This window comes from Triticum aestivum, chromosome 5A, assembly GCF_018294505.1.
Source record: "Triticum aestivum cultivar Chinese Spring chromosome 5A, IWGSC CS RefSeq v2.1, whole genome shotgun sequence".
Classification (NCBI taxonomy): Eukaryota; Viridiplantae; Streptophyta; class Magnoliopsida; order Poales; family Poaceae; genus Triticum; species Triticum aestivum.
Window position 1 is genome coordinate 446,348,672 of NC_057806.1, and position 20,546 is coordinate 446,369,217.

A 20,546-nucleotide genomic window follows, 5' to 3' on the forward strand; every position below is an offset into this window, starting at 1 on the left:
GGACAACAGATGAGTCAGCCGCGGCGCTGTAAGCAGGTGCGGACGGGCGAGTTAATGTAAACCGGGCCACAGAGGATGGTGACTTTGCGCACGTTCATTCACCGGGTAGTATGACACGGACAAAACCCCGGTGTAGAACATTGCCATCGCTCGCTCCATACCCACAATATAACACCTTATTCGTAATGAACAATTATCCTGCATCCAAAAGTATTGCCAGCCAAAGTGTTTTTTTTAAAGAAAGCAATATGTAATAAAAACATATTGGATGGATTTCAACTGATACATCAGGCTAGTAGTTAACCATCGCGGAGTTGATGATCATCGTGATGAAGCTGAAATTAATCACGGGTCAACCGGCCGCGGTGTTGTAAGAGGCGACAGGAGGATCTGACAGTACTTGAATCACAGATATCTTATGATGATGACCATTGGTGATGGGTGTTGAAAACCCCTGTACTAAGGCTGCTGCCAATGCATGGGTGCTTAAATGAGGTGCTAAGCACATTAAATAGCTTAGCAACTATACTCCGCAATGCATAGGTGCTTAGCTTATGGTTGCTATGCTTGCTTCATTTAATGATTTAACAACTAAAGCTCTTCACGTATTGGTGGGCTCCTTTCTTTTAAATGTTTTGCCTAGGTTCACGCGCTTAGCATTGGTTCTTCCTGGGGTCACCACTCTCATCTCTCTCCTCTTAAATAACTTGCCACATCAGATTTTTGCCTACGTGGAAAGCATAGCACCTGTACAAGGTGGAGCATTGGGAAGGGCCTAACACTCCAGTCTCCTAGATCCCACGAGGGAAGCATCCAACTTGTGAAAACTTCTATAGCTGCTGGCCAACGTATATTCCCACTGTAGACTTTTAGGCATTGCCGTGTGGGTATTTTGAGGCCTTTTCTTGGCACGGTTCCATAGGAATACATATATGATGTCCCTGGAAATTGTGTATGTGCAAGTACTTTTTCAATCTTCCAACCTGCTCCCCACTTCTCCTTGTTTGTTTTGAGGACAGGCTAACAGAAGAACACACAGGGGGCAGCAGCTCAGAAGCAAAACCGAGCAAGGACGTTGGGGACGGCAGAATCGGCTGGCGACTTGAAGCATGGTGAGGCAAATCCGGCCGGCGACTCGAGCAGACACAAGGGTGCTCCGGCGGTTCATACAGGCGCGCGCGACGGCTCACCGTACAAGTGTGACGGCGGTGGTTGCTGGCCGGGCGGCTGGCGGCTTAACCACGGCGGAGTCGACGGTGCCGGCGATTTGATGTGTCGCCGCACAGGAGGCAGCGCGGGTACTAGACAAAGAAACAGCGCCGGAGTCAGCCGGTCGGGGCTGCATAGGCGCGAGGCGAACGGAAGTCGATGCGGCTGGCGGAATGGCGAGGTGAGGGCAAACCAGCAGATGCAGAGATGAGCCGGGGGCCGCGGGAGTGATCCACAGCGACTGCTTGAGGCGGGGCTGCAAAGGCGGAGGCTGGCCACGGCGGCTCAGGCAACTTGGCGCGAGTGCGTGATGCGACCGGTGGGGGCCTGAGTCTGCGGCATCTCCGTTTTCCGAGTCACGCATTGTTGCCAATTCCCTGTCCGTCTCAACCTCTGGGTCGTGGCCCTCCCCTTTCCTTTTTGTAATCTAAGTAAAAAAATCAATCAAGATTGACTCTGGAGATCCTGTGGTTGGCCCGGTTTCCGGGTCGTGGCAGGTTTGACCGCCCACGTCCGGGTCTTCCTTCAAGTTTCCATGCTGGATTTGTTCGTTTGGTGACAGTAGATGATCCTGCTGAGAAACACGGTGGCCTATGCCATATCTTCGGGATTTTCTCTGATGGTTTTGTTTAACAGAGCTGATGGTTACTGCCAGTAAAATTTCTAATCTCAATCCAGTGAACTTGAGGTTGATGCAGATTCCTTCAAAAAATTGGTCTTTTCTTCATCCTGATGCGAACTTCTCAATCCCTAGACGAAATCCCTTCAAGAACTCAACACCACCGTGCACGGGCCCCACGGTGGGCGTCAACTGTCGTGGAATTATCATGACAGATGTCCTTAGTGTGAGGACTTAGTCGCGAGGCCAACGCATCCATGTGGTAGCTTGAGAGGGGTTGAGAGGAATCGAGAGACGCAACACAAGACAAGGGTTTAGACAGCTTCGGGTCCCGGGAAACATCATCCGGTAATAACCCTACATGTTGTTTGTGGCTAAGTCTCATTATGATCATGAGGGAGTCGCCGGTAAGCCGGCTCTTTGTGTGTAGCCCTAGAGATTATTTTATGTCCCTCTTTGGGGAGCCCTGCCCCTCATATATGTTGAAGGGGCGGGTTACATGTGGAGCCCTAGTAGGACTAAGACTAGTCTATCCTTTTTACAAGTTGAATACAGGTCCGGGTCTTGCTTCCTCCTAAAGGAAACATTCGTCATCCCTTTCCTCTTAAGCCGGCCAACCAGAGTATAAGCGGGCCTGCTGGGCCTTGGGTCTTGTCGTCCGTCTGATCCGCCCGCCGGGTCTCCAGTGAGTCATAATGTCCAAGCGGGTTACATATAAACTGCCATGTCCGGGCGGATCACTAGTGAGTCGCCAAGCTCCAGCCAGGTCCTCTGGTGAGTCGCCAAGTCCGGCCGGGTCATGATTCCGGCGGGTCATACCGCGGGGTATATCCCCGACAGTATGGGATAAAGAGGACTTGATGCTTTAATGCTATGGTTGGGTTTTACCGTAATGATCTTTAGTAGTTGCGGATGCTAGCTAGAGTTCCAATCATAAGTGCATATGATCCAAGTAGAGAAAGTATGTTAGCTTATGCCTCGCCCTCATATAAAATTGCAATAATGATTACCGGTCTAGTTATCGATTGCCTAGGGACAAATAACTTTCTCGTAACAAAAAGCTCTTTACTAAACCTAACTTAGTTGTGTCTTTATCTAAACAGCCCCTACTTTTTATTTACTTACTCTTTATTATCTTGCAAACCTACCCAACAACACCTATAAAATACTTTTAGTTTCATACTTGTTCTAGGTAAAGCGAATGTCAATCGTGGGTAGAGTTGTATCGGTGGTCGATAGAACTTGAGGGAATATTTGTTCTACCTTTAGCTCCTCATTGGGTTCGACACTCTTACTTATCGAAAATTGTTATCACACGTCCCGTCCCCGTCTTCATCGCCATCGATCGCCCGCGCCGATCTCATCGCCTGCACCACCATGGTGAACCTCTTGTTCTTATCTTCTTCTGAAAGAAAAAATTCTTACTTTATATAGATACTTGTCTAATTTTCTTACTTTTCTTATTGGTTGTTATTATATAGTGCGATGGTTTTGGTATCCGCCCCCGTTGGCCCTCGCCCTGTCTATGATTCGGATGTGGTATATATTATCTTTTATAACTATTTGGTTCATTTATTGTTTATGACAATTATGCCCATGAAGTTGACATAGATTTTATTTATCTAGGAGGTAGTTGAAACGGAAATTCCAACTGACCCTATTGTGGAGAGATTAAATTTTAGTTGAAGAAGAAAACAATTATTTGAAGGAAAAAATAAAAAATTGAGGAGGAGGAGAAGATGATATTGGAGTGTTGCATGTTGCGGATGTCGTCGATGATCACAAGATCAAGATGGATGCAATGCGGTTGGAGATTAGAAAGATTAGAAAATATGCCATTCATACCGAGGCTTGGTATCATTATGCCGTTGGATCAATTGTTACCTTGGTTATGATTATGATCGCATGTGTTGTTGCATTGAAAGGTTTTACATAGTTTCAATGTATGGTTTAACTAGATGCTCTGGAGAGCTATATGTTGTTCAGTGAGAACTATGTATGTACTTTGGTTTTAATGTGATGATGAACTTCTATTAATTTTGTCACTTATCTATTCATGATGTTCTGTAATGGTTTTTGACACACTTAGTTATATATAATACACGCAGATGAACCGACAATGGATGTACGGTGACAGACACACCTCCGAGTACATTAAGGGCGTGCATAATTTTCTCGAAGTGGCTGAGGCGAACAAGAAGAATGGTTTTATGTGTTGTCCATGCCCTAATTGTGGGAATACGAAGTCTTACTCTGACCGGAAAATCCTTCACACCCACCTTCTTTATAAGGGTTTCATGCCACACTATAATGTTTGGACGAAGCACGGAGAAATAGGGGTTATGATGGAAGACAACGAAGAAGAAGAGGACGATGACAACTATGTGCCCCCTGAATACGGTGATGCTGCAATGGGGGGAGCTGCTGAAGATCAAGAGGAACCAGATGATTTGCCCCATGATGATGATCTCTGCCAGGTCATTGTTGATGCAAGGACACAGTGCAAAAGTCAAAAGGAGAAGCTGAAGTTCGATCGCATGTTAGAGGATCACAGAAAAGGGTTGTACCCAAATTGCGAAGATGGCAACACAAAGCTCGGTACTGTACTAGAATTGCTGCAGTGGAAGGCAGAGAATGCTGTGTCTGACAAAGAATTTGACAAGCTACTGAAAATATTGAAGAAGAAGCTTCCAAACGATAACTAATTGCCCGACAGTACGTACGCAACAAAGAAGGTCGTATGCCCTCTAGGATTGGAGGTGCAGAAGATACATGCATGCCCTAATAACTACATCCTCTGCCGCGGTGCACATGAGGATTTGAATGCATGCCTGGTATGGCGTGCATTGCGGTATAAGATCAAACGAGATGACCATGGTGATGTTGACGGCGAGCCCCCACGAAGAGGGTTCCTGCGAAGGTGATGTGGCATGCTCCTATAATACCATGGTTGAAACATCCGTTCAGAAACGAAGAGCATGCCAAGCTGATGTGATGGCACAGAGAGGACCGTAAGAAAGACGGGAAGGTGAGAGCACCCGCTGACGGGTCATAGTGGAGAAAAATCGAGAGAAATTACTGGGCTGAGTTTGCAGGTGGCCCAAGGAACATCGTCCGCGCGTCCCCGTCCCTGCGCCCAGCCCAATCGTCGCCCGCGCCCCACGCCGCCCCGACGCCGTCGCCGCGCGCCACCCCGCGCCGTCGCCGTGACCTCCCCGCGCCGCCCCGATACCGTCGCCGCCCCCCGTCGCCCCGACGCCGTCGCCGCCCCGCGCCACCGCTACCCGGGCGCCGTCGCGCCGCCCCATGGTCCGGCGGCCTTCCGATGTTTTTTCATATATGGGATGATGTTGATATGATGTTTTTTTCATATTATGTTCATATGATGTTTTTTTCATATGATGTTTTTTTCATATATGTATTAATTTTTTATTTAGGTTGTTAATTAGTAGATATCGATTTTAGGTTAGTGCATTTTAGGTTAGTGTAGAGGAAAAGGTAAAATAAGGAAAAGGAAGAAAAGAGAAAGAAGGAAGAAGGAAGAAGAAGAAGAAAAAGAAGGAGTGGAAAAAGGAAAATAAGAAGAGGACGAAGGAGAAGAAGAAAGGATAAGAAGAGGAGAGGAGAAAAAAATAAGTAGAGAAAAAAAAGAAGAAAAAGAGGAGAAGAAGAAAGGAATAGAGGAGAAGAAGAAAAATAGAATTATTCTATTTTTTCTTCTTCTCCTCTATTCCTTTATTCTTTGATCTTTTTTCCTCTTCTAACATGAGGGTGGGGGGTCGATATACCCCCTCCCCGATAACTTCGACATGAGGGGGGGTCGCCGAGTGTTCGAGGGGCGAGGGTCGGGAACTATAGGGTAGAGGTTCGAGGGTCACCGAGGGTTCGAGGGGCGAGGGTCGGGAACTAGAGTAGTGGTTCAAGGGTCACCGAGTGTGGCACCCCGGCTCAGAGCGACTAGTTTACCCTGCATTGCCAGCCCAGAGACCTTGTCTTCTGGCAACACACAACATCTTGGTACAGAAAGACAACCGCTTTATTGATGCTAGCGGCTCAGAGTTTATATTACAACAGATGTCGAGGCCGAGCAGCACGCACGGTGCGGCTGAACAGTATGTACATTATTTAGTGAACATAAAGGGGCCTCGATCATAACAACTATGCGGCAGTGGAACAACGTTGTAGCGGAAACTCCATATCACAGGGACACCGATGTGGACACGATCTATACTCGAGCAGCACTCATTTCCAACGTGACTTTCCTGAAATCTGGCATGACGCGTCAGATCAGGAATGTACTTGCAAGCTCACAACAAGCATAATCATAATGACAAACAATATCATGATATTTAACCAATTAATAATGCAATAATGTTCCAACATGCTGTGCTCATGCTCTTGGGATAAACATCCCTCGGTACAGCCTTACCAATCGTGATCGTTCTTGGATCACCACCAAACCACTATCGTGGTTTTAACCAGAGTAACTTGTGATCCTTACATCGATCACCACCAAAGTAACTCGTGATCCTTACGGCGATCACCACCAAAGTAACTCGTGATCCTTATGGCGATCACCACCAAAGTAACTCGTGATCCTTACGGCGAGCACCACCAAACCACCATCATGGTCTTGAACATCTCGATGGCCTTTCAGCCATCATCTTCAGTGCAATGATCATAACTTAGTGTGCATGTTTATTAAACGTTGACTCATGGTGGGACCTACTACGAGTTGTCCGTAACCATGGACTCGGCTATCGATAGATTATACACTCTGGAGAGGTAGCACACTGTACCCACACCTCAGAACCCATGGCCTCGCACTCCCATTCGGGTGGACCAACGGCATTCCGACGAAACCCTTCCATTGCCATGACACTCTCCCGGCCACTCCGACCCAATCCCTAACGGGCTAGTCTTGGGTGGCCCCGTGTCTACCAAATACACACCAACCATCGTCGTGGCCAAAACTTCCCTCACGGGGACCGGTACCAAGAATCTCAAACAGGGGCACACAAGGTTATGCTGGCTTACCGGACCAGGGTAAGCACGCCCATAACCTTCCCTAGTTGGAGGCACCGACCAGAGGCATGTCAATGGACCAAATCAAGGCCTTTCCACAACTGCAAATGCGGTTGCACTGGGAAAATCTCGATTCAGCGGCACCATGAACCAGTCAATGATATAATTAGGTTGAGTTATATTCAGGTTCAACTTAAAAGGAGAATGACCGGTGTCATGGCATGCCATGAAATGCAATACTACACATGCATCACATAATACGAAAATGACTGATGTCAACCATATTCACACTAAACACAAGCATCAACAACTTATATTACTTTCCTGGTCTTACTTTAACCATATATTTTGCAGCAAGCAATATTATTTTCTCATGTAAGAATATAACTCCGATTAATGCCTCACATGCATAGCAAAGTTTTTACTATCATCATCGCAAGCAAATCCTAATTTCTTTACCAATCAAGTTAGGTTCAAACATTCTGTAAATTAGGTAAATTGTCTAAACAAGCACTTAACAGGATATTTTCTAGCAAATTTAACCATTTTTATTTATGTAAGAAAATAACTTTAATCCATCATCCACATGCATAACAAATCATTTTATCATCACCACAATTATATCTTAGCTTCTTTACCAACTAAGCTAGTTTCAAGGTTCTGTAAATCAAGCATAATACCAACACACACTTAACAGAATATAAATAACATAATAGTTATTTAAAGGCATGGATTAATCCTATCATTCAAGTAAGAAAATCATCAATATTGAAAATGGCACCATGAAAATGTTGTTGTGGCTTGCCTTAGGGCAGATGAGGTTCACAAGCCTTCTGGTGATCCTCAAGACAAGCATCACCCTCTGAAAATAATTTTAAACACAAGAAAAAAATATCAAGAACTCTTCAGAAAAATCTCATTTTTGGTGAGCTGTTAGATTTCTTTGCAAAGACCAATATGCAAAAAGAATCAATTCATTTGGACTTATGGTTGAAAAGTTATGGCTGTTTGAAGCTCTCTGGAATTGAATTAAGTCTGAATTTAAATAAACAAACTAGGGGGGTGACGTCGAAGGCGTAAAGCCTCAGTGCGCCACCACTTGTACTGCTTCGCGCGCGTACAGAGTGGCTGACTAGCGGGCCCTGCTAGTCAGTTGAGAAGGAGGGGAAGAAGGAAACAGAGGGAGTTGTAGCTCCGCCGGAGCTCTCGCCGATGACGAGGAATCCCTGGCCAAAACGAGAGGGAGGGATGGAAAGAGGGGACAGTGGCGCACCTGCCCGTACCTGTAGCGTGGCTAGGGGTGGTCGGACGGTGTCAGAATCAACCTCGCAAGCAGAGGTAGAACATGATGGTCGCCGGTGATGAAGAAGACGGCAAGCAGAGGCAACTCCAGGGGCTCCAGGTGGACGGGATGGCTTCACCAGAGAGAGGCGGAGGCCCTGGAAGTGTTTCCCTGGCCTGGGATGGGCTGGAGCTACCGCGGCGACCATAGGTGATCGCCGGCGAGCTCGAGCTCGAGGACGGCGGCCCGTGGCCTGCCCTGCCGGGCGACGGCTTCCTACTCGCTTGTGGGTTGTGTGGGAGTGGTGGATGGTGCTCGAGGAGGCTGGGGGTGGCTCCATTTATAGGCGAGCGGAGAGGGGGGTTCGGGCTCCGCCAGTGGACACCTGTCCACGGCGCCCAGGGACGAGCGGCGTTAGTGAGAGGAAGAGAAGGCGATGCAGCTCACACGGTAACTGTGGGCGAGCGAGGACGAGCACAGGAGCGATGGGAAGGCGACGAGCATAGTGCACACCGCAATGTTAGGTTGGCCGGACCGCGCCCGTGCTCACTGCGGCGAGCTCCGGCGTCAGCGAACGCCAGGGAGGAGTTAAAGATGTTGAGACGAAGATGGTGGCGAAGTTTGGCGTGCTACGGCAGCCTGGGGAAGCGAGCACGCGCGAACAGAGTGTTCGGCGGCACTCAGAGCGCGTCGACACGCATGCCAGCACCCCTGGACGAACGCGGTCACTGCATGGACTATGACATCAGGCTGAGCTAAGCCTAAACTTCGTGTATGGCGTGTTGTTCATGGTAGATTGAGAGGTTACCATGCTTTGGTTTGGATCCAGGTGCAGTAGAGAAGTTTTTACATGCCAGGTAAGTTTTTGGTCAGTAACTTTGAGAGGTTACTGAGGTCAAATGGGTGGGAGTTGGAGACTGTGCTTTGGAGGTTAGCCATGAGTTACTAAGGTGAAGATGCACAAGAAAAACCACGCACAATGGAGCAAGTAAAATGGTAGTTGCTGTTGAAACCACCATTTCTGTCCAGAACAGAAAATATTTTCTGTAGCAAAAATAGTCCAAAAAGTGATCAAATATTTTTGCTCAGGAAGGTGCTCTACGGTTCAAAGAATATTTGTGAATTATCTCAGATTTTTCTGAGCCATAAAAATTAGGGTTGCTTTGGAGCATAGTGATCTAGCTAGGGGTTTTGAGAGAGAAATGAATATTTTTCATTTAAGAAAAATATTCCAAAGATTATTTTGGGGTGGATCAGAAGGGGAATGATGATAAGGGAGGGAAATGAAGCACTTGGGTGAAAGCCAAGGGTACCCAAGTGTTTAAGTCCATATGAAAAGATTCAAAAACTCTAAATTTCAAATTGAACCCAAAACAAAATCAAGCAAATGAGAGAGGGCAAAAATCAGGCTGTCATAAACCTCCCCCACTTAGAATGAATCTCGTTGTCGAGATTCGGTTGCTTGGGAAAACCACTCTGGATAATGAGTCCTTAGGAATCCTTCCCGCTCCCAAGTTGATTCTGGCTCAGTATGATGCTCCCACTGAACTTAATAAAATTTTCTTACTTTACTGCGAGTGACCCTTTCCATCTGATCCAAAATTCTAAATGGTCTCTCTTCATAAGTTAAATCATTTTCCAACTATACCTCAGCCATAGTGGTCCTTTTCTCAGGCGGGGATATGCATCGTCTCAATTGTGAAACATGAAACACGTTGTGCACGTCTGTCAATTCAGCGGGTAGTTCCAATTGATACACAACAGTACCCACTCGAGACATAACCGGGAATGGACCAATAAATCTGGGTGACAACTTTCCACGGGTCTAAAATCTCTTGACTCCTTTCATAGGAGTGACTCGGAGGTATACGTGCTCTCCGGGTTCAAAACTGACCTGCCGGTGCTTTGCATCATAATAACTTTTCTGTCGAGATTTGGCCAATTGTAATCTGTCTCTGATTTCCTTAACTTGTTTCTTAGCTTCCATCATGAGGCCTGTTCTGAAGATATGGCTATCTCTAGTTTGAGACCAATTTAAAGGAGTGCGACACTTACTGCCATACAGAGCTTCATACGGTGACATCTTTAGACTGGTCTGGAAGCTGTTGTTATAGGAAAACTCGGCATATGGCAAGCAGACTTCCCATTTAGGTCCTTGAGCTAAAGCACAGGCTCGGAACATATCTTCGACTATTTGATTTACCCGCTTTGTCTGTTCATCGGTCTGAGGATGATAAGCAATACTATATTTCAGCGTTGTCCCCAAGGCTTGATGGAGATGGGACCAAAAAGCGGAGGTGAACAGGGAACATCGGTTGGAAGTGATAGTTCGGGGTACTCCATGCAGACTGACGATTTTGGATACATACAGCTGTGCAAGTTGATCTGCTCGATATCTGGTGCTGATCGGAATGAAGTGAGCAACGTTGGTTAAGGTGTCCACTATGACCCAGATTGCATCATTTCCTTGCTGAGTCTTAGGCAATCCCATAATGAAATACATACAAACGTCATCCCATTTCCATTGCGAAACCGACAGCGGTTGGAGGAGTCCGACTGGCTTCTGATGCTCTGCCTTCACCTTGTTGCATATGTCGCAACAGACCACGAAATAGGCAATATCTTTCTTCATTCCCTCCCACCAGAATATTTGTCTAAGGTCCTCATACATTTTTGTACCTCCCGGGTGAATGGAATATGAGGATTCGTGTGCTTCCGACAGGATTTTATTCTTTAAGTCCGGCTGGTTAGGTACACAAATCCGTCCACAGAATCAGAGGGTACCGAATTTGTCCTTGGAGAAGTTTGGGGTCTGCCCTGCCATCGGGCTCTTGGCACGAATATGTAGTTTGATGTCAGCTGTCTGGGCCTTTCGGATCTCTTCCTCGAGTGTGGGGGTAACTTCCAAAGTATTTGTGATGCCAGCATCCACTATGACCAGGTTGAGCTGAGCGATCGACTCTTGGAGTTTGGGAGGCAAGGATTTCAATATGGCATTTAAGCTGACAGGCTTTCGACTGCGGGCATCGGCAACCACGTTCGCCTTACCCGGGTGATAATTTATTCCAAGATCATAATCTTTGACCAACTCTAGCCATCTTCGTTGACGGAGATTTAAATCCGGCTGAGTAAATATGTATTTAAGGCTCTTGTGATCGGTAAAAATTTGGCACCTTTTTCCAATGAGGTAGTGTCTCCAAATTTTTAGCGCATGAACCACCGCAGCCAATTCCAAATCATGAGTAGGCTAATTTCCCTCATGAGGTCGTAGCTGTCATGATGCATATGCTACTACCTTGCTGTCTTGCGTAAGTACGCAACCAAGGCCTTGCCTGGAGGCGTCACAATACACATCAAAGCTACGATAAATGTCTGGGAGAGTCAACACTTGTGCGATTGTCAGCCATATCTTTAGCTCATTGAAACTTTGCTCACAGTCCTCTGTCCATTCAAACTTCTTATCCTTTTTGAGTAGCTCTGTCATGGGTTTAGCAATCTTGGAAAACCCTTCGATGAAATGACGGTAATATCCAGCTAATCCGAGAAAACTCCGGATCTGTGTCACTGTCATGGGCAGCAGTCAGCCGAGCACATCCTTTAATGTGCTCGGGTCCACGGCTATACCTTCGGCGGATAGTACATGTCCGAGAAACCCAACTTTCTTGAGCCAAAACTCACATTTACTGAATTTGGCGTAAAGCTGATGGTCGCGGAGTCGTTGTAGCACTGCTCGAAGGTGATCCTTGTGCTCGTATTCACCCTTGGAGTAAATGAGGATGTCATCGATGGAGACTACGACAAATTTGTTGAGGAAGTCCATGAATACTTTGTTCATCATATGCATGAAGAAAGCAGGGTCATTGGTGAGACCAAAGGACATCACGATATATTCATAAAGACCGTACCGAGTAGTGAATCCGGTCTTAGGAATATCTTCCTTTTTAATCTTAAGCTGATGATATTCAGTCCGTAAATCGATCTTAGAGAATACTTTAGCCCCACTGAGCTGATCAAAGAAATCATAAATCCTTGGCAGCGGGTATTTATTTTTTATGGTGACCTGATTCAGCTAGTGGTAATCTACGCACATGCGGAGACTTCCATCCTTTTTGTCCACAAAAATAGCGGGTGATCCCCATGGTGAAGAGCTGGGACAAATATATCATTTCTGGAGCAGTTCATCAAGCTGTTTCTTTAGCTCCACTAATTCTGATGAGAGCATTCAGTAATACTTCTTATATAATGGTGCAGCTCCGGGCACAAGATCTATTGCAAATTCCAGTTCTCGGTCTGGTGGCATGCCTGGCAGTTCTTCTGGAAATACATCAGGGTACTCGCTGACCACAGGAATTAGTTCCAACTTAGCCACAGTGGTGAAAACCAATTTTTGCTTGGGTATTTTCTTGCGAGCATATAATTTGGTAGTCTGCCCGTTCAGACTGGTCAAAGTGACTTCTCGTGTTGCGCAGTTTATACAAACTTGATATTGGGTCAACCAATTCATACCCAATATAATGTCCAACTTTTCAGACTCAATAAGTATCAGAGAGGTTGGAAAGTAGACTCCGTTGATATTGATTTCCAAATCGTGGCAGACCATGTTGCTCTTGATTAGATATCCCGGGGTTTGTACCAGCATATTTTTGCCCAAAAGTGTACAAGGAAATTTGTTTTAGGCAGCAAAACTCCAAGAAATAAAAGAATGGGAAGCCCCAGAGTCTAATAAAATTACGGGAGGTATGTCATTAACAGAAAACATACCAATGACGACTTCGGGGTTCTCTTGTGCTTTGTCAGCTGAAATATGATGCACGTACCCAGTAATGTTTTGTTGGGTCAGGCATGACTCTATAAACTTGACTCATGGCCTGAATGGGGCATCCGCCTTGTTGTTCTTGGGGCACTGTTTGGCATAATGCCCGTTGTACCCACAATTGAAGACCGAATTATCGCGCTGACGCTCCTCACGTATTGGGTTGGTCACGACATTCTTGACTTGAGTGGTGGTCTTGTTAACATTCAGTTGCCAATTGGGCTTGTATTCCACCTGAGTCTGTTGCCAGGTTCGAGCCTTTTGTATTGGTTGCCCATCCTTCTTTGGCTCAAACTTACGCTTGTTGTCATTGTTGTTGGCAGGCCTATTATCTGATACAAGCTTGTGCTCCCGTTCAGCAATGAAAGCCTTGTTCACCAAAGTTTGGAAATCTTGGAAATCAAACATACTAAGAGTACACCCGAGTTGCGGATTTAAGACTCCAAGAAATCTATCAATCTTCCTTTCCTCAATGGCCACATCATAAAGGGAGTGACGGTCCAGATGATTAAATTTTTGCAAATATTCCCCCACAGACTGATTTCCTTGGACGAGTGCAAGAAATTCACGCTACTTAACGTTCATAACTCCAGTAGGGATATCATATTTCCGGAACTGGTCCTTAGATTTTTCCCAGGTGATTTCTTCATCAGCAGGCCACATGGCCTTTGCATTTTCCCACCATATGTCAGCAGTGCCTTCAAGGTAATGAGTTGCAAATGGAACTTTACCATTTTCTTCAGTACGAGCAATCTCAAGCTTTTTCTCAATGGTACGCAACCAATCGTCTGCATCCAATGGGTCAACAATCTGACTGAAACTGGGTGGCTTGGTCCTCTGAAAATCTGACAACTTTGAGTAATGACCGCTCTGATTTCCATTCTGTCCAACCATAGCTTGCACACTTCTTAATATTTCAAGAAGTTCATTGTTCCTTCTTTCCTCAAACATACACAAAATTTGCTCGGTGGAGGGTGGATCTGGCGATGGAGGCGGTGGCAGAACATACGGCTAGGGAGAATGTCCTGCCTGTCATGCGGAATGACGAACAGGAGTTCCCTCACGGACGTTGCTACTGCTGCCTCCCCGCGTCATCCTATTGTGGATTTTTTCCAAGACAACGCAATCGAGATGAGAGACATCCAAGAATAAATTTGGGCAAAAGCCAGCGACAAATCCCAGAAGAAAACAAAAGAGCGAAGAAAATACAGCGAATAAAGTCCCAACATAATTATACATAGACTCATATATGAAAGATAAACAACATGACAGGTTCAACTACTCTCATACATGCAACGAAACATCATGATTCGTATGGCTACATCGGTACATTATCTTGACGACTGCGAATACTCCGAGGTACTACTGCTCTACTGGTGCTGCGGTGTCCTCCCCTGAAGCAGACTCGGATCCTGAACTGACGTGGTTAACGGTAACCTCCCGGTTAAAGGTAACACGACGACGTTGCCTCGAGGGCTCTCCCTCCGGGGCAGGGGCAGTGTCGGTGTCAAAATCGGTGGATCTCGGGTAGGGGGTCCCGAACTGTGCGTCTAGGCCGGATGGTAACAGGAGGCAGGGGACACAATGTTTTACCCAGGTTCGAGCCCTCTTGATGGAGGTAAAACCCTACATCCTGCTTGATTAATATTGATGATATGGGTAGTACAAGAGTAGATCTACCACGAGATCAGAGAGGCTAAACCCTAGATGCTAGCCTATGGTATGATTGTATGTTATGATTGTTGTCCTACGGACTAAAACCCTCTAGTTTATATAGACACCGGAAGGGGCTAGGGTTACACAAGGTCGGTTACAAAGGAGGAGATATCCATATCCGTATTTCCTAGCTTGCCTTCCACGCCAAGTAGTGTCCCATCCGGACACGAGACGAAGTCTTCAATCTATCTTCATAGTCTAACAGTCCGGCCAATGGAGATATTCCGGCTGTCCGGAGACCCCCTAATCCAGGACTCCCTCAGTAGCCCCTGAACCAGGCTTCAATGACGATGAGTCCGGCGCGCAGTATTGTCTTTGGCATTGCAAGGTGGGTTCCTTCTCCGAATACATCACAAAAGAATTTGAATACAAGGATAGTGTCCGACCCTGCAAAATAAGTTCCACATACCACTGTAGAGAGAATAATATTTTCGCAAATGTAATTTGCTGACTTGTTATGGTAGCATGACATTGTGTCATGGCCCGGTGATTATTTGAACCGTTTTTCTTCAACCAGCTCCACACATAACGCGAGGCGGTTTCTTGACACGTCTTGTCAAAGCAGAGATCGTGTTCCCCTAATTACGGGATTCTCATTAATACGGTCGTGGGTAACCCAACCGTGTCGAGGACTGATAGATTATAGGCAAGTACCAAACGGCTACGGAGAGGACGCTTGATATTCACCCTCTTTATAAAGGGATAAGTGAGGGAGTCCTGGATTAGGGGGTCTCCGGACAGCCGGACTATATCCTTTGGCCGGACTGTTGGACTATGAAGATACAAGATTGAAGACTTCGTCTCGTGTCTGGATGGGACTCTACTTGGCGTGGAAGGCAAGCTAGGCAATACAGATATGAATATCTCCTCCTTTGTAACCAACCTTGTGTAACCCTAACCCTCTCTGGTGTCTATATAAACCGAAGGGTTTTAGTCTGTAGAAACACATATAATCATACCATAGGCTAGCTTCTAGGGTTTACCCTCTCTGATCTCGTGGTAGATCTACTCTTGTACTAACCATATCATCAATATTAATCAAGCAGGACGTAGGGTTTTACCTCCATCAAGAGGGCCCGAACCTGGGTAAAACATCGTGTCCCCTGCCTCCTGTTACCATCCGGCCTAGACGCATAGTTCGGGACCCCCTACCCGAGATTTGCCGGTTTTGACACCGACATTGGTGCTTTCATTGAGAGTTCCGCTGTGCTGTCGCCACCACGAAGGATGTCTCATTCCGTCTTTAAAGACGGCACTATTGCTAAAGGAGCTTTGGCTGTCGGCCAAACTCTCCGGCTAGGTGGTTTTCTTATGACCGTCTGTTCGGCCACTGCGCCGACGATGACTTCTCGGGTCATCGAAAGCAATCTTCACGTCAACTCGGAACTCGCCAAGCAGTTAGATCCAATGGAGCTCTCTTTCCTAAACGAGCTCCTGGATCCCATCGCCGCCCTGGGTGTCGCTACAGACTACGATCAGATTGGGCCTAAACCCGATCTGAGAGAGATCAACTCTCCCGAGGTCACCCATCACGTTGCAGTGGTGGAGGAACAATGCGGCAACCCTTCATCTATCTTAAGGACTAGCTATGTCCGGATTCCCAATCCCTCCAAGCCGGATACCCGTGGAGGGGAGGACGTCACTCAAGGCCTGAACCTAGAGTTAGGCAGCGGGCTAGATTTATCGGAAAACAACCAAGAATCCAAACTTCCGAGTTCGGAAACTCCTTGGCCCCTGAGTCTCAGATTGGGTGAGGATTCGGGCTCAATTAAACCCACCCACCCAAACATAAGCGTTCTATCCCAAATTAGGCAAGATCCCGAAGAAACAGTACACCATTACTGGGCCAGATTCCTACTGGTCATGAACAGGATAAAGGACTGCTACGAGGAAGACGCAATTTCATTCTTCTGCAATAATTGCACGGACAAAGGAATCCTCAATGCCATAAGTCGCCGCAAAATTACATGCTTTGCCGACTTGGTGTCCATAGTAAGAAAGTACTGTGCGATGGAAAGCACTTGGAAAACCGAAATAAAATTTTGGGATAATCCGGCCCTGAATACAAACCCAGTCCGAAACAAAAGGGGACATTATCACAATACACCTGGGTTAACTACCAAAAAGCAAAAGCCCTCTACGGGGCAAGGAACTGTACTGGAGGGATGGCTCAACGGACCCTGCAAAATTCATAGTACAGCGGATGCAATACCAAAGCACAGCCTTAGAGCATGTTGGATACTCCGGCAGGTGGCCAAAAGTGGTGAGGATATACTCCTCCCAAATACCACAGAGCACCATCCCGTGGACAACAATACGGTGTTAACGGTCTTTGAGACCTTCGCGTCAAATAATAGACGCAAGTGAACACTCCGCAGCATGGCCAAAATCTGCCACGTAGCAGAAATAAATCCTTGGAGTGACATGGCTATTACCTTCAATGCCAGTGACGAACCCAAATTCCGAACAGCCCGAGCACTAGCCACACTGGTCCTTAGTCCAATCGTGGACGTCTTTCGACTCACCAAGGTACTCATGGACGGCGGTAGCGGATTAAACCTCATCTATGAGGAAACTCTTCAAAAGATGGAAATAGACTGGAGCCGCATTGAGCAAAGTAGCACAACCTTTAGAGGAATCATCCCCAGTCGGGAAGCACGCTGTGCTGGGAAAATCACACTAGATGTGGTATTCGGCACGCCGGATAATTACAGGTCCGAAGAAATTACATTCCAAGTGGCCCCGTTCAGCAGCGGATACCACGCTCTACTAGGGCGGGAGGCGTTTACAATCTTCCAAGCCATACCCCATTACGGGTACATGAAGCTCAAAATGCCCGGGCCCAACGGAATCATCACTCTTGCTAGTGATCCAGACATAGCACTCTGCACCGAAAATAAGACAGTCGCACTGGCCCTCGAGGCACTATCCGAAGCCCTAGCGGCCGAGGAACTAACTGCGCTGCGCTCCACGGTGAACAGGGACGATGTGATACTCGATAAAAGATCCAAGTCCACCTCCTTTAAACCGGCGGACGAGATAGTCAAATTCCAAGTCCATCCAACAGACACTACAAAAACAGCTTCCGTCGGGGCACAATTAAACCCTGATGTAGACGCCGCACTGCGAGTGTTCCTACGCGAGAACTGGGACATTTTTGCCTGGCACCCTTCAGACATGCCAGGAATCCGACGCAGGCTGGCCGAGCACAACCTAAATATCCTAAAAGGATTCTAGCCAGTTAAGCAGGCTCTTCAGCGTTTCTCCGGACCTAAGAGACAAGCCATGGGAGAGGAACTAGCCAAGCTATTGGAGGCCGGATTCATCAGAGACATAAAACATCCAGACTGGCTAGCAAACCTGGTGATGGTACCAAAGAAGGAGAAATCCTGGCGCTTGTGCGTCGATTTTAAGGACCTTAACAAGGCCTGCCCAAAGGATCCTTTCCCCCTCCCCCGCATCAATCAAATCATCGACGCCACCACAGGACACGATTCATTGTGTTTCCTCGATGCATACTCCGGCTACCATCAAATTAAAATTGCAGAGCCAGACCAAGCCGCAACGACATTCATCACACCATACGGCCCATTCTGCTTCAACACAATGCCCTTCGGGCTCCAAAACGCCGGCGTAACATATCAGCGCATGATTCAGACATGTCTGGCAAACCAGATTGGCAAAACAGTGGAGGCATACGTAGATGACGTGGTCGTTAAAACCAAGCATGTTGAAACTCTAGCAGACGACCTGAGGCTCACATTCGATAACCTCCGAACATATGACATCAAGCTCAATCCGGAAAAATGTGTTTTCGGCGTACCAGCAAGAAAGCTCCTCGGATTCATTGTCTCCAGTAGAGGTATTGAAGCTAATCCGGCCAAAATCCGAGCGTTGTCACAGTTGGCTACCCCAACAGACCTCAAACAAATAAAAAAATTGACTGGATGCGTGGCGGCTCTAAACCGCTTTATCTCCCGCTTGGGAGAAAAGGCATTACCCCTTTATCGCCTCCTCCGGCGCACCGAACACTTCGAGTGGACGGATGCCGCCACGGCCGGACTCAACGAAATAAAGGCCATATTGGCAACAAACCCAGTCCTGGCCGCGCCAAATATTGGCGAACCAATGTTATTATACATTGCGGCAACTCATCAAGTAGTAAGCGTAGTGCTCGTCATCGAATGAGAAGCAGACAGACACAAATTCCCCCTTCAAAAGCCGGTATACTATGTGTCCATTGTCCTTACTCCATGCAAATCACAGTACCCGCATTATCAAAAGATAGCGTACGCGGTATTTATGGCATCCCGGAAGCTGCAACACTACTTTCAAGAGTGTTTGATAATGGTAGCCTCGGAAGTACCACTTAATGATATTATAAACAACCGCGACGCGATGGGCCAGATTGCCAAATGGGCCATTGAGCTCCTCCCGTTCGACATAACTTAAAAGCCACGGTGAGCTATTAAATCGCACGTTTTGGCTGACTTCGTCGCCGAGTGGACGGAAGCCGAACTCCCTAAGGAGTACGAAACATATTCAAACTGGATCATGCACTTCGACGGCTCCAAAATGTTGGCTGGTCTGGGGGCTGGCGTCTTTTTGACGTCCCCAACAGGAGATTCAGTTCAGTACATACTACAGATAATGTATACAAACTCCAACAACATAGCCGAATATGAGGCCCTTCTACATGGTCTCCGGATGATAGTATCCATGGGCATTCAATGCCTAGAGATGCGCGGGGATTCGAACCTCGCGATATCCCAAATAAATGGAGACTTTGATGCCAAGGATCCGAAAATGGTAGCTTATCGCAATGCCGTCCTAAAAATGTCAGCTCAGTTCGAGGGGCTCGAATTTCACCATGTGGCTCGGGAAAACAATCAGGCGGCGGATATCCTCGCCCGCATCGGCGCAAAACGCGACGCGGTCCCTCCCAACATATTTCTGGAAAGGCTCTTCAAGCCATCCATAGCATGGGAAGGGGACACCGATAACAACAGTCCGGACCCGGCCAAAATACCCGATACCGAACTCTCTGACACAATCGGAGGCCCCGCCACCGAAATAACACATTCAGCCCACGAAATAATGGCCATTATTGCCCCGTGGATAGAACCATTCCTGGCCTACCTAACTAGACAAGAACTTCTGGACGACCAAAATGAGGCACGCTGCATAGTGCGGCGATCCAAGGCCTACAGGGTCCATGAGGGAGAATTGTACAAAAAAAGCGCTACCGGAGTCCTTCAAAGGTGCATCTCCGAAGAGGAAGGGCGGAACCTTTTGGCAGAAGTTCACGCCAGACTCGGCAGTCATCACGCCGTAGCCCGGGCTCTTGTAAGCAAGGCCTTCCATACAGGATTCTATTGGCCAACGGCCCGGGCAGATGCACAAGACTTGGTCCAACGTTGCGCTGGTTGCCGGCTCTTTGCAAATCAAAGCCACATGCCACCCATCGCCCTCCAAACAATCCCCATTACATGGCCCTTCGTGGTCTGGGGGCTTGACATGGTTGGACCCCTTAAAGGGGGAACCCACAAGAAAAAATACTTATTGGTCATGGTGGATAAATTCACCAAATGGATAGAGGCTAAACCGGTTAAAACAGCCGAATCTGGACCGGTGATAGATTTCATATCCGGGGTAGTACACCGTTACGGCGTCCCCCACAGCATCATCACTGATAACGGCACGAACTTCACGGCCGACGAGGTAAAACTCTGGTGTAGCAAAATGGGCATCAAGCTCTATTATGCTTCAGTCTATCACCCACAAACCAACAGACAAGTCGAACGAGCAAATGGTCTTATAATGAGCGGCATTAAACCCAGATTAGTGCGCTCCTTAACGGAGTCTAACACGCACTGGGTAGA